Below are 12,234 nucleotides of genomic sequence, written 5' to 3' on the forward strand. Positions count from 1 at the left end.
ATTTTATTCAAAAAAATGCTCTATCTTGTGATTGTTGTCATTTCTCGCAAACATCACTATTTCTAGCCAGTGTCACTTATATAAAACTGTTGTTACGGAGCTATATAATGACAAAAGTTAATGAGAGTTAATGTTTAAAAGAAATACTAATGTTGGCCCATTATCTAAAAGCTAACTTGTCTTAGTGTTGTGTTTTTTTTCTTTTACAGAAAGATTCCATGAAAAAAAATGTTTAATTTGACATTTTGTTTATTTTTGAGAACTTCACCAAAATAATCTTCACATATAAATCAATATACATGTATGAAGTTCAACTTTCAAAGTATCCTATGTGCTTTAGATATACCCTATTCAAAGGGTTTTGGTCAAGTTCCATCCACTTTAATAGAAAATCATTATTTTTGAGAACTTCACCAAAATAATCTTCACATATAAATCAATATACATGTATGAAGTTCAACTTTCAAAGTATCCTATGTGCTTTTGATATACCCTATTCAAAGGGTTTTGGTCAAGTTCCATCCACTTTAATAGAAAATCAAACTTTTTTTAAATACAGGTAACACGACTTATAAAGCTGAAGAGAACAAATATACACACAAATTCACATGATTGCGAGTACATATTTTGCTTCTAGTACCCAAGTATTTCTTAAGAAGTGACCATATTTTTTACCATATGTGACAAACTTGATATCCCTTTCATCAAGGTGAACATTCTCACTAAGTTTGAACACATGTAATCTTACAAAGCAATACCAAGGTTGGATTCTATAATGTTATAAAAATAAAATCAAGTGACTTCCATTCAGTCCACATGTGGCCTAGTTTCAAACAAGACAACAATGAGACCATTGTCATTAAGTTTCATGAATATTGGAGCACATAGTAAACCTCTAGAAATGTCTCTTATTAAACCTAGAATCTTGCTCGCTGTACAATTCCCTTCTTGGTTAAGGAGATAACTGTTCAAGGTGGCTAGAGATTTGTCGAGGGTAGTGCTTCTCCATAACAGCCTTTCTACCCATACCGAAAAATTGTTGGTCAAGTGACACATGAAGATCAGTCTTTTCAGCGACTCTTTGCATGGATAGGTCTTTTTTCTTTCACTGCGTTTACTGGGGAATATTGCCATCCTCTTCTATTGTTCCATGCACGGTTTAGTCTGCATACAAAACAAGAAATGTTTCATTTACAGAATAAGATTTGACCACATCACACACACACACGCACAATTATCTAGAAGTAAGATAGTTTTCGAAATAAATATTTCCACTTTCACAAAAAAGTTCGCCAAAGAACCAGACTTAAAGCTGCACTATCACAGATATACAAATTTTACATTTTTAATTTTTTTGTTTTGCAAAGAGCACATTTTTGCGAGACTATCTGGAAACCAATAATATGAGATTGCTGACAAAATAATCAGATGGCAGTTTTTCATATTTCCGTTCGAAAAATAATGTTTAATGCATAAACATCACTTTCTTTAACTTAAATATAAAAATCTGCTCGTTCCAAGACAAAAAAAAGTTGTCAAAACGTTCAATCTATGGGAGTGCAGCTTTAAAGCCTGAAAATGTGATCAGATCATTTCAATTTCATGAATTATGATGCAGTTATTTTATGAAATGCTTATTCTTGTTTCCTGTATAAATAGCCTGAATTCCCTGATTTTTAATATAATAATATATAAAAGGGTATAACTTCAAACTTCTACTAATATAAGATGTGAAAAGAGTCAAAGCTTGCTGTACATTAAATTTATTTACCTGTAGACTAGATAGTATGCGTCTTTGATGGAAGGTGGTTTTCAAGGACAATCACTCTGAGGGCTTTAAGGGTACTAAAGTGTGTTTTTTTCTTGTTAAGCCATGGTGAATTCCTCTCCTCTTGGCTCAATGCCCATGACTTTACTCATAATATTGAATCGGGGGAGGCCACTCATGCTCATCCGTCAAATGATGGAGAAGAACAGCTGAGATGCCCTTAAAATAAATAGCATTTCATTTTATTTTCATTTATCTACTTATATCATCAATAAATGTTATATGTTAATTATCAATATTATAAATACTTAATCAATATACAAACATAATATTATACTTCCAAGCTCAAATCACTGCATTTTCATGACACAAATATCAGGCCTTATTTGATAAAAAGGATATCAACCTCTTTTCTACCTTTTCATTTTAAAGCTGCATTCTCACCTATGAACTGTGTAAACATATTTTATTTCAATTTTTGTTTTGGAATTCATTAGCCACTTTTTAAGCTTATATCATGAAACCAGTGATATAAGATATGCTGACAAAAGAGGTGAGTGCAGTTATTCATACTTACTTTCAAAAAGTATGATGTTTTTTGCCTAAAAGCCTTTCTAACACTTATGAATAGAAAATGAGATTTTGGAGTTGATAAAACGCTGCCTTTGATTTTCTATATTTGAAAAGTTCGAATGATATTTTTTATATTTGCAAAAAAACTGTACTTACAGTACACTTGGCATGTTCAAGCCAGGTTAAAATCTGTGACATCACCAGCCTCCTGACATCGGAGTCTTGAAGCGTGATGTCAAAAGATACTGAAACCCAAAATACTGTAAATTTTTATTAACTATTATTATATTATGTTTATATAGAAATTTCAGCAAATCATTTATCTTATAATAATTAAACCCTTGGTACATGTATTTTGTAGAGTTCATATACAAAACAGAAATATAAAAAGAAAAGAAATATAATTTTTGCATTATTTTTTTTGCATAAAAAATGGATGGACTACCTTTAACATGTTAACTAGTATCACATATGTACCAATTTCTATTTAAAGCCAGGTTCTTATATTATTGATATAAAAATGATAAAGATTTTTTTCAAATGCCAATACAATCATGAGCAGGATCAAAACAATCATTGAAATTAGACTTTTTGATGAAGAAGCCCTGATTTGTATAATTTAGCTTTTAGCTTCAAATTTCAAACAAGCCCTGCTATAAAAAATCACAATTTGGGTAAGACCCGAGGCATTTTACCAGTGCAGGGCTTACTGGCTTGTGTGAATTTAGACCATTTGTCAAAAGGAATGGATTTTCTTAACAAAAGAATGCTTTATCACAGCTTACTGAAGGGCTGTATTTACTCATTTGGGGGTTGGGCTCAGGTCCTTCAGTTAGTCAAAAAAGACATCAAATGCAGTTTTTTGGTAATAAAAATATTTCAAAACAAATTACATATATTGAAATGCCAATAAATGTGCTGTATACAATTGTTCTATTCAATTGAATTGCAGTTGCTATTGGATTTAGCTTGACTTTTTCAAGTTGTTGACGATATCTCTAACTTGCATATGATGCCCACTATTTTGCCCTTTTAACATTTGACTTAGAAATTCTGGAATTCCAGGCATGTTTTGCCAAAGCCTGCCAAAGGCGGATCCAGTAATTGACACAAGATTGTAGTCACTCAGGGGTTGTAACATTTCAACGTGTTTCCCCCCCCCCCCCCCAGAACTGAATAATTTTGGTCAGCAATGATGGCAAACGGCCAGGTTCACCCCCTAGGAAATGTACATAATATCTAGTCCGAAATGATACATTTTGGGCAATTTATTTCTTTTTAATCCTATATAAAAATATGCCACCTGACTTTCAACAAGTCTTTTGACCATTTTTATTACTTAAGCGTACAGGGAGAAGATAAGAAATGTCAAAACAATAAAAAAAAAATATGCCTGATTGCTTATTAGTGTACCAGTACCATTGAAATAGGCAGTAAACAAGGAAGTTATGGGGTTAGGTGTGGGGTGTGCCCCCCCCCCCCCCATATTGATATTGCAAGTGCTGAAATCCTTAATGCTTATGTACCAGTCATTTGAAACCACAGCCCCGTAGGTCCGGGGAATAGCAGAGACTTTGACTTTTGTTCCAGCCTACCCCGGGTAAAATCCCGGCCCTGCCGGGACGACCAGTTGGTAAAATCCCTGCTAATGTCCCCGCACCCTAGGGACCCTAGGTAAGGTCCATTCCCCACAAATGTTTGCGAACATAAAACCACCCCATTCACGCGGTACTGCGGGGCCACCAGGAAGGTAAAACCACGCCCCATTTCCCCAGTATACCCCCGGACCTGGGGGGGGCGTGGTTACAACTGACTGGTGCATTATAGCAATGAAAAAAGTCGATCAAGCTGCCTCTGACAGTGACAGCTCTTGTTTGTTTTCGAAATTATTTTGGATTTTGAATAGGAACTTTCACTAACATTTTGGCGAATAAGTACATCCGTTCTCCAAGGAAATGGGGTATGTGCACCCGCCCGAAAGTGTGTCGAAAGATGGCCCTACTGACTGTTATTAAATAAACTATCAATGTTTTTCAAAACAGGTAAAATGTTAAAGATAAATCACAAACCTATCGTGATGTTTCGTTTCCACGCCCTCCATTTTCCCACTCCATTTGAAGCTTTGAATGCTATCCTTTTCTTTCAATGAATGCCTAAATAAACCATTGACGTCAATATATTTCCTACATTTTCCATTTACCGTCGCTTTCTGATCGATTTTGGCAATCTCTGTCTGCCTCTGTTTCTCTTTTCATTTTCATCTGTCCATCTTTGTTTTGATTTGCTGACCTCATTGATTATTCATAACTGTCACGTGCTTGTGCTCCGTTTACTTTCGTAGGCTTTCGGAACTGCTCGGAATAACTCCGAGTAGGCCATAGCGGATTTTCTGGTAACCACCAAAAAATAAATATGGTCGGAAAATCGTGTTAATATCAGGCCATCGGAGTGGAATCTAGAGACGAAATTTCGCACAACACTAAAATAAGGATGCTTTTTCACGACAGTTGTGTTATTTTTGTGTTTTATAACCAAAATTCTCGCTGAACGTACAATTTTAAGACTAAGAACCTTAACAATGACTGCTAACTCATATAATCCAAAAGACTGGGGAAAAGGGAAATCTATCTCTCTCTCTCTATATATATATATATATATATATATATATAATATGTCGTTCTAGAGATATACAACTTTTATAAAAATAATGCTACAAATAAAATCTGCCTGAAAGTTGAACCGTTATGAATACGATTCTTAAAAATGGCAATATTGATGCTAACAGAATGTTATTATATAGACAGTCACGAAAAATAAAACCTTGCAATTATTAACTTTGTTGTAACATTGATGATATTCTGCAGCGTTTATTCAAAGTACAGAAGAAATATCAAATTCCATGTTCTGTAAGACGTGATATAGAAAACTATATTACAGTGATACAAATAAATTATCACTTTACTTTCTAATACCTGCCAAACCGAGTACAAACTTCGTTCATTTCATCTATTGAGAGGTATTGCGTTTTCTTCCATTTCTACTTTCGGGAAATTCTATTTTATAGTAATGAGTTATCCTCTTATTAGTAATGCCTTTTGTTTAAAATAAATCCTTTACTTATGTAAATGTACTTCTATCTATAACTAAACATTCCATCTTGCCTAATACTATTATGGTTTGATGTGTTCGTATTGGTATTGTTCAAATTAAGTATTTTGGTTATTTTAAGAAAACATAATCATCATGTTCTGCTCGGTTAAAGAAGACAATATAAGGCGACGAAACATTACTGTACATTCTTTATATTGCAGATAGCTTAGACACGATGCGGTAAAACTGAAACGATACAAAGACAGAAAAATGCCATTAATAACTCATATTGACTATTTATTAATTATATTGATATTCGAAGAATTTAACATTTGGAATTGAAGACTTAATGTAGTTATTTGTAAGAAACAAAGATGTGCGAATGCATTATAAATTTTGGTACGAACATATCGAGTCCGAAATCTCACATCAAGAATTTGCTTTATTCAACAGTATTACTAATTCTAATATATGTAAGAATAAAGCTTGGAACATCAAACATGTAATACATACGCTATGGTTGGCCACAAAACCATCTTAAGACGAACATATTGTACTACAGTTAATTTCACAGCCAACAAAATGGCGACAACTAATAGATTGATAGTCCAGCAAACTATTTTAAAAATATCACTGTAAAAATTAACTGAAAGTATAATTGTTTTTCATTATTTAAAGAAAGAAGGCGTAAAGCAAGATTACATTGTAAGATATATAAATGGAAACATTAAAAGGAAACAACGTTGAACATTTGATATGGAGTTCAAAGTTCAATCCTTTATTGTATGATATGGATCAGTGTAATAGAATTATGTTACTAAAAGGAAAATATCGACTTCTTTCTACTTTATGTTCCCTTTTAGGTACGTCTTTACGCTTACTGGATAGGGAAGCGGAAAATATCATTCTGAAAACAGATCCAAAGTATAAATGCGCTTGTATTGTAAATGGTTATACAAAACATTACCTTCATCTACTATTAGGAATGTTGATACACGTAAAAACATATCGTATTAAACTTTCTTTCAGCAAGCAGGGTATATACATCCTCAATTTAAATGGTATTTCAGGAATAAAAATGTAGAATATTGTATTTCGCAATACCTGAAGAATAAAGAAGTGCCAATAATATGTTTAAAAATATAAAAAGCTTATTGGAAATTTCATATTTAACTATAATAAAGTAGTAGCAGAAAATGACATTTCTCGTGAGATTGTATTGACTTAGTGTACCACTATGACCCTGTTGGACATATTTCTACATGATATTTTTAGTTAATTTAAAAAAAAAAAATCTCCTTAGAAAACTGCTAATGAAATGTCCTTAATACCGAATAGCATCTGAAATTAATTTCCATACATGTCAATTAGAATTGACAAAAACTTTATGTAACTAGTGTAAAAGCTGGTATAAAAGAGAAGGGATTGAATTTCATGCCTCAATGCCGTGGATGATTCAAATATCGTCCCTAATAGATAAGAAAATAGAGTTTTGTAACAATATTTCGATATTTATTTAATATCGACTGGCCCTCCCCCCAAAGTCTATTTCGATAACTGATCATGGATTTCAAATCCCTACATAAGAAATGGTATCCATACCACCTAACAAGGCGGCTTATAATGTAATCATAATTTGACGTTTATATTATGTAAACACTATCATTGAAGAGTTACAATCTTCTAAAGCTTACGCTCCCAGCCAACTCGATGAACAAAGTGTTATTAAAACTGTGGCGTCTAACCTCAAGCAAAGACAAAAGTTGTGGTCTAATTAAATTAAAAGATTTATAATCCAAAATGCATAAAGTATAAATATTTTTGTAGACTTAAAAATAATTACACCATTTTGTAGAATTTGTTATAAATGTTTGTAACAAATTGATATCAAATATATCTATAGAATTATTGTTTATTCGGCAATTAAGTTTGAGAAAAACAAATGTTTGAAAATTATGTTTGATGAAGCTAAATCGTCGTTGATAGTAGGAACAATTGAAATTGAATTTGTCACTAAAAAAATACCTTTCCTTAAAAATTATACAACAGATAATTACCAGGGCATGTTTAGAAATAACCGGAAGTGTCGTTTCTGTTTTAACTCATACAGCTTTCATTTGTCTCATGAATCACTTGATTACGTGTATCACTTACACCTGTAATGTTTTGTTGGAAGGAATGTAGTGTAATGCAACAACTATGGAATAAATTAAACAGTTTTATAGCTTTAAATAAAATCAAAGTAATTATAGCTAAACATGAAGCCTCATTAGGGACAGTGAACAAACAAACACAATAAAATTTGTAATTTTCTTATAATCTCAATGAATTTTACATAAACTTAACCAAGTATAATAATAAAACACTATCCTTTGATGTATATTTGATGTTTTTGAAATTACACATTAATATAGAAGAACAAGTAGATTCAACACCGATAAATTCTAAACCAACAATTACAAATAGGATATACTTAAATCAACACAAAAGCTTAATAATAGAAGACACAATTAGCCATATCGAAAAAGAAAAATCGAAGTACTGAAATAACATATATATCAATATGCTTGAATTCCTCTTCTTGAAAACATTAGCTGGTAAAGGTGACATCGATTGTATAAACATCATTCGAACGTGTGTGTACGCATGTGTATAAGTGCGGGTATATATAAATATAAGCGTTAATGTTTTTTTTTTCGTGTGTGTTCTTATGCTTGCGCTTGCTTGTGCGAATGTGATGGTAAATGCGGGTGAGTGAACATTATTGTTTTTGTATGGATATTAATTCTAACATATTAAATATAACTGTTACTAAATTAAGATTTAAAAACTGTTTGCTAATACAGATTCTATCTAAACAATAAATGAGAAAAAGAAACGGTTGCTTATGTAACTTCATCTTTAGGCTATTTCGTTGGTAATCAATGTATACCATATAGTTTCAATTTACAGAAGATGTTTGCGACTGGTCGTTGAGTTCTTGAAGTGTATTAGAACTTTTATAAATTGTGACAATTTTCACTTAAATGTTCCCAAGTTTTTTCTTCTGACAATTTAAAACTGTTTGCTATTGTTTTTACTTATTTGTGCTGCAACGAAACTCCTTGTTATTTTGTAACCAAATGTTGTCGTAATACAGGTTATACCTTCCTTATAAACCCATTTAACCAATGCTGGCTTTTCGTTTTGACTTTGATTCGATATCTATGCAATGTTATGACATGTGTTGATCTGTTTGGGATGTTTTAAAATAACTTAGTTCAATGTCTTAGTGTTATTTTTGCCAAAATATCTTTGTTTATTTTATCATCGAATTATGTGATTTTACATACGATATGTCACTCATTCCCTTAACTGGACTTTTAATGATTTAGTTTTACATTGTTCGAGCTGAAATTTAGACCTCGTTTGTTTCCTGATATGATCTCACGTTGAGGGCCAAAAAGATATATTACACATGTGTTAACTATAGGTCCTGCATAAGACACCAACAAAATAAATCAGAACGATTCTCTTTATTGGCCATGCTGTCGTTTCTTTTTTTAATAATCGCCCTGTATTCCATAAAATCGTACGCGGAGATCATTAGATTCTATTTTGCTCTGCTGATCATTAATCGATTGATAAAATGTGTTCTCAACTAATGTGAAAAACACTATTAAGATTTAAAATCAGCTATAAAAATAATCAACTGATACTTTATCTACATAGTCCCCCATTTGCCCTGAATATAATAATTGCCATTATTTCTCAGACTCACTTTTTTATTCCTACCACAGTGATATTATTACATCAGCAACCAGATTGACCTGGAACATATCTAACTGACAGTTGCAACCATTCAAAGATATACATGACTCAAATATCTGATCCTATAGGAGACTGGCTAAAACCTGGCGGAGACACAACAGCGGACACCACACCCCCTATGATTTATTATTTTATCATAGCTTGTAGCACGAAGAATAAATCTTCAGAGGGTTTTGACATGATCAAAGCTCTTAGAAATGAGAACAATAAACGTCAGGTGGTAAGGAAGCGTAATATTGACAGCGTATGAGACAAATTCCATCAAACTCGTATGATTGTTGCTGATTAACTAACAGATCTACTCGTAATAGCTGAAACCATTTTGGATGACAGCTGCAGAAAAAAAAAACATTTCTCTGAAGACACATAATATGAACTAAGGCGCTGCCTCTACGGGCTTGAAGTGTTATTGCCGGACACTTTAAGTTTACTTAATGACTAAGTGAAACATACTTGGAGTAAAAGGGAACGTTTTTTTGTATATGTTAATAAAACTTTTAAAATAACAAGCAGTTCTGTTGCTGTTTGCAATTTATTTAGTGTATACGCAACAATCTTCAATAATAGTGTATACATTATATATAATGCATTACTTTATATTTTATATGAAGTTTAGAGTTTTTCTTCTTAATTAACTTAAATAAAGCTACTATGCATTTGAGATCAAGTACACAAACGCATTTGAGGAATATGTTACAAACAGAAAATGAATAAAAAACAAGAGCTGTCACAGAGACAGCGCGCTCGACTATTCCGCCGCTTTTCGGTGTATGGACTGAAAAGTTTTGGCGAAACATGCATTGATCACTGTTATATTACATTTCAATGCAATACATGATGTGCTGAGTTATTTACATAAATTGAATTGGAAAATATTTGAGGTGGTACGCAAATTTTAACATAAATTGCAAGTTGAAAAAGGGGCATAATTTTGTCAAAATGCTTGATAGAGTTCCATCCTCCCCACCCCCGCCAAAAATGTTGCAAAATGTTAATCATGAACAAATGTGTTGTTTAGATTTTAAAGGCAAATACAATTCTGCGTTAATTACAGAATTATCTAAACGATGCTTTCAGTAAACTTTAAAATAATTTGTGTTTGCAATGACATATCTCACAAACATCATGTCTAATGATCAAAATTATTAAAATTTCAATTAATGAATATTGTAAACAGCTTTGCTAAAATCAGGTATAAACCCAAAGACCTGTGACAGTTAAATATGCAGCATCACCAACAGTGACCTTTTTGTCTTGCTTTTTGATAAAAAGGTTGCTGTTTTTACATCTGGTGGGAAATAAAATTGTATGAATAAATTAATGTTGCAATTTTGCAACTTTTAAAGGTCCAATATGTTATGACATCTTATGAGGTTTATTCTAAATGAAGCATGAAAATAGTCAAAACCAATTGTTCATATCATGGGACTTTCAAGACCCAGTATATTAAAGTTTAAACATATCAAGGTGTAATTACAAGCAAATGACTTCTAACCCACACATAATATATAACCCACAGGGTGATCATAAAAGAAATGATAAATTGCAATTACAATCAACATTCAGCAGAGCTGAAAATATATTCTAAATTTAGCACCTATATAGAATATACAATGAAAGTAATCAAGTCAGTGATATTGTTGGAACACACCCAAATAAGAACTCAGTGAAAAACTGTCAGCTGAGCTTATTAAGCACAATTTCATATATTTTTTTATATTTGCTGAGTGTACCAGCCAATAGAGCAAGACCAAATTTCAGTTCCAAAACCATTTATATATGAAAACTATTGAAACAATTAAAATAATTATATTATTATACAGAATGATATCATGAAGCTATTAAACTATTCACAAATGTTAATATGCACAAATTTAAGCTACAGTTATCTACTATTAATTTATATAGATTTATCTGAAAAAATGCTTGCAATATGTACAGTGTCAAATTATGTTGATAAAATTCAGTGTTCTCAAAAGCACAATCAATGTTTTCTGTACTAACAGCTGGATCTTAAATGTTTAACATATATATCAGTTCAACAACATACAGTGATCTTGGATTCATTGACAGTTAAAACACCATAACTACTATACACCGATCTGATGTCTTCTTGAAAAAAATCATGAATAAAAGAAACCGAACAGACAAGCAAAAACTGAAAGCATTTGGGTTTAAATGCTAAATATGGCACAATATTAACAGAACAGAGTTTTGCAATTGTCTATACGTTGCTCAATTATTACATATTTGCTGTAAATGTCATATTTTGTATTATTTACACACAAACAAGTTTGACAGGGGTGACTAACATCTGCATTCTCTTGAAATATGGGATTCGGTGCTGCATCCAGTTTCAAATGGTTTGACCACTTCAGGATGCTGGCACATCAGAATCTGCAAATAACATGAATGCAATGTTTTTAACGGAATAAAAGTACTAACTACTACTGTGAAGGTAAACCAGTTAACAATCATTTGAGGCATACACAATTCTTTATGTAGTCATAAATTTAATATAGTCACATATAGTGATAATTAAAGAAGTCCAACTTCAACACAAATTATTTATTTATGAAACAACGTTTCGGCCATTCGGCCTTCATCAGGTTGTATGTATATAATGAACAGGAAATGACGTCAACATCAAATGACGTCAACGTTGATAACGTTGATATAGTCACATAATGATAGTCATAGTAAAATTTGACGGATTCAAAGAACAAGACAAAATAGATGAAATATATTATGTTTTAATATTTTGCAATGAGTATTAAACAACTCCAAGGTAATTGGCAACAAAGAAGCATTTTGGAGGATTTTGCACTTGCTTAGAACCTCTTCTTACTTGAAGACATTTTCCATTCTCTGGAGGTGGTATGGAATTCCAGACAAAACTATCTTGAACAGGATTTTTTGTCCATAAAGGTCCTCTCGAGCTTCAGCAACCAGGTGGCTAAAAAAAAAGAATCAATACATTTGTGCTTTTACAG

The 12,234-nt window shown here is 32.1% G+C and overlaps 1 long non-coding RNA gene across 1 annotated transcript; it reads right to left on the minus strand.

Annotated features, from left to right (window-relative positions):
• Positions 1 to 1,903: 1,903 nt before the first annotated feature.
• On the minus strand, positions 1,904 to 4,716 carry LOC128210978 (uncharacterized). The gene is made up of 3 exons (XR_008257178.1): positions 4,411 to 4,716; positions 2,498 to 2,586; positions 1,904 to 1,987 (listed from the first exon to the last, which is right to left on the minus strand). It is a non-coding gene; the product is annotated as an uncharacterized LOC128210978 (long non-coding RNA).
• Positions 4,717 to 12,234: the final 7,518 nt, after the last annotated feature.

The sequence above is a fragment of the Mya arenaria genome, chromosome 12 (assembly GCF_026914265.1).
Source record: "Mya arenaria isolate MELC-2E11 chromosome 12, ASM2691426v1".
Classification (NCBI taxonomy): domain Eukaryota; kingdom Metazoa; phylum Mollusca; class Bivalvia; order Myida; family Myidae; genus Mya; species Mya arenaria.